This window comes from Lottia gigantea, assembly GCF_000327385.1.
Source record: "Lottia gigantea unplaced genomic scaffold LOTGIsca_42, whole genome shotgun sequence".
NCBI lineage: Eukaryota > Metazoa > Mollusca > Gastropoda > Lottiidae > Lottia > Lottia gigantea.
Genome location: NW_008709463.1, coordinates 2,105,653 through 2,108,925, shown reverse-complemented (window position 1 = coordinate 2,108,925; position 3,273 = coordinate 2,105,653).

Below are 3,273 nucleotides of genomic sequence, written 5' to 3'. Positions count from 1 at the left end.
TGACATTTGTTAACTGCATCTTGTTATTCAAACAATGTCGCGTGGTTTAATGCAGGCCTGTGCAACCTTTCCACAACGGCGGGCCACATTTGGGGGATGCGAGTAGGCTGTGGGTCACGTAACTAACTATCAAAGAATCATGGAATTAACAATGAGAAACATGCAATGTTTTCAAGTCATTTATTCAATAAGGTATTTCAATGTGCATTGCAAGTAACAGGCATATTTGACGTAAAATCACTGTTTCACACGAGGTCAGAACCCGTTAACGATTTGATTGGGTAGATTCACTTTGATATAACAGCGCGGATATAACAGGTTTTGATAACAGAATAGGCAGCGACAATCTGGGCGCCACGCCGACAGTGACCTGAGCAAACGAAGCATTTGCTGGCGGGTCTCGTTTCCCTCAAATTTTACATGACGCCGCGGGCCGCACGAAATCATCTCGCAGGCCGTAGGTTGCACAGACCTGCTTTAAAGAGTTCACATAATGATATGCGTGTGGTATTTGTGTTTCGCAAATCCTTCCCGGGTGTCCGAATAGCAAATTGTGTTCATTTGGCATTTGATTTTTTTTTAAACTCGGTATCCCTTTAAAAAAAACAACGATTTTTCTCCGTATGTAATAAGGTTTATTTGATACATGTACTGTGAACTTTACATTGTTTAACTGCACCTTGTTATTCAAACAATGTTGCGTGGTTTAATGCATTCAAGAGACGAGGACGCGGGAATGGTGAATGTTAACGTAATCAAGGTATGATATTATATAATATCCTGGCATATTGCTGATATTAGACCAGGCTTGATATTGATCTGAGTCAACAATGGTAGAATAATTAATTAATAATTATCAGACCTTTGGTATACTTAAACTTTCTTGTTGCACCCTCACGGTTACTCTGTTCTGTTTTTGTTTTTGATGCGATATATTTTTATTTTAGATTGTTCAAAAGGATGAACGTATTTTGAATTTTGTTAATTAAGTTTATGCCAAGGTTACTGTTAATTAATGTTCTGTACTTTCAGAAAATATTCAACTATCAAATATTACAGTTATAACACCCAATCTCCCCATTCCCTGTAGCTACGGGCCTACGTTGAGGGATTTCAATTCTGCGGTTCTTGATCGGATGGTGACAAGACAATTAATATGAATATATCACATATACGTAGAATGTACTGAATATGAAGTATGTGGAATGTCTAAAAGGGATAACAATAAGTCTTACATCAACGATTTCAATGTTTTATGAATTGTTACATTCTTTGATTTCAGGAGTTCAAGAATATAATATTACTAATTGCGTTTTATAATTGACATATCGATTTCACAACAGAGACGACTCTCGTGGATTTATGACACTTTTATGCTAAGAAATCTGTTACTATGCTTAGAGATAAGGATGTAGTTCAAAACAAGAGTATATTAATGCCACCATTTTTGAATACCGTATCGCACCTTCACTAACCCGGTCAGGAACAGAAAAGTAGTAAGTTAAAGGGACAGATGCACCATTCTTTTTAACCAATATTACTTAAGTCTCAGGAACGGGATTTTTTTTAGCTAAGCCAATCATTAATAGTGTTCACAGCTCAACGTCAAAATTTGAGCCTTCAAATCCATGTGTATCCAGAATTATCCGCGTTTGAATGTTAAAATGACCACTCGTCTATTTTAAGATACTCTGTGATATATAGAAAAGACATCTATAGAATAGTGGGTAAGATCCCCAGTATGATATATTTTTGAAGGAATTATGCGATTTTCTTATACATTTCTAGTACTTCTGAAGACTATTTACATATTTTCAAGACTCACACCAACCCTCCAAAATGGCGCACTGATCCCTTCAAACTTCCATTTCCATTATAGTTGGAATAGATACAATATTTCACCAGAAAAAGTATTAATAAGTTAGACCTGTGAGCCCCACCAGATCATAAAAAATTGTTCAGCAAAATTGTTTTGTATTGACAGAATGTTAACAGGGTTCCATGATTTCTGAAATCATTTTTTTATATTAAACTCAAACATATTCATGGTAGTGTCTAAATTGTCATATCAATACAAGTTTCTACTAAAATTTGAAAACATTTATCGTGATTTCTGATTGATATAGAAAGTTTTTTATTTGAGATATTGATTAATTGGCAAGTTAATTACAATGCTTTAATTAAACAGAAAATATATAGTTTATATCACGATATCATATTCTATTTTACAAATATTGAGATTAAAAATATAATATTTATAATCAATACTTAATACTTAAATGTTATAATTGTAACCATTACTCAAAGGAATTGTCACCAAATACTTGGTTTTAGTGGAATTTCAGAGGTCTGATTTAAAATTGAAATGGTGATAATTGATGCTATCAGAGTCCCCGATACACATAAAAAAATTAGAAAACCTCTTTACAATCTATTTGATATTTAGATATTATAATTATAACCAATACTTAATATTCAAATATAATAATCAAAACTAATACATAACTCAAATATTATAATTATAACCAATACCTAATATTCAAATATTATAATTATAACGAATACTTAATACTTAAATATTATAATTATAACCAATACTTAATACTTAAATATTATAATTATAACCAATACTTAATACTTAAATATTATAATTATAACCAATACTTAATATTCAAATATTATAATTATAACCAATACTTAATACTTAAATATTATAATTATAACCAATACCTAATACTTAAATATTATAATTATAACCAATACTTAATACTTAAATATTATAATTATAACCAATACTTAATATTCAAATATTATAATTATAACCAATACTTAATACTTAAATATTATAATTATAACGAATACTAAATACTTAAATATTATAATTATAACCAATACTTAATACTGAAATATTATAATTATAACTAATACTTAATACTCAAACATTATAATTATAACCAATAATTAATACTTTAATATTATAATTATAACCAATACTTAATACTTAAATATTATAATTATAACCAATACCTAATACTTAAATATTATAATTATAACCAATACTTAATACTTCAATATTATAGTTATAACCAATACTTAATACTTAAATATTATAATTATAACCAATACTTAATACTTAAATATTATAATTATAACTAATACCTAATACTTAAATATTATAATTATAACCAATACTTAATACTTAAATATTATAATTATAACCAATACTTAATACTTAAATATTATAATTATAACCAATACCTAATACTAAATATA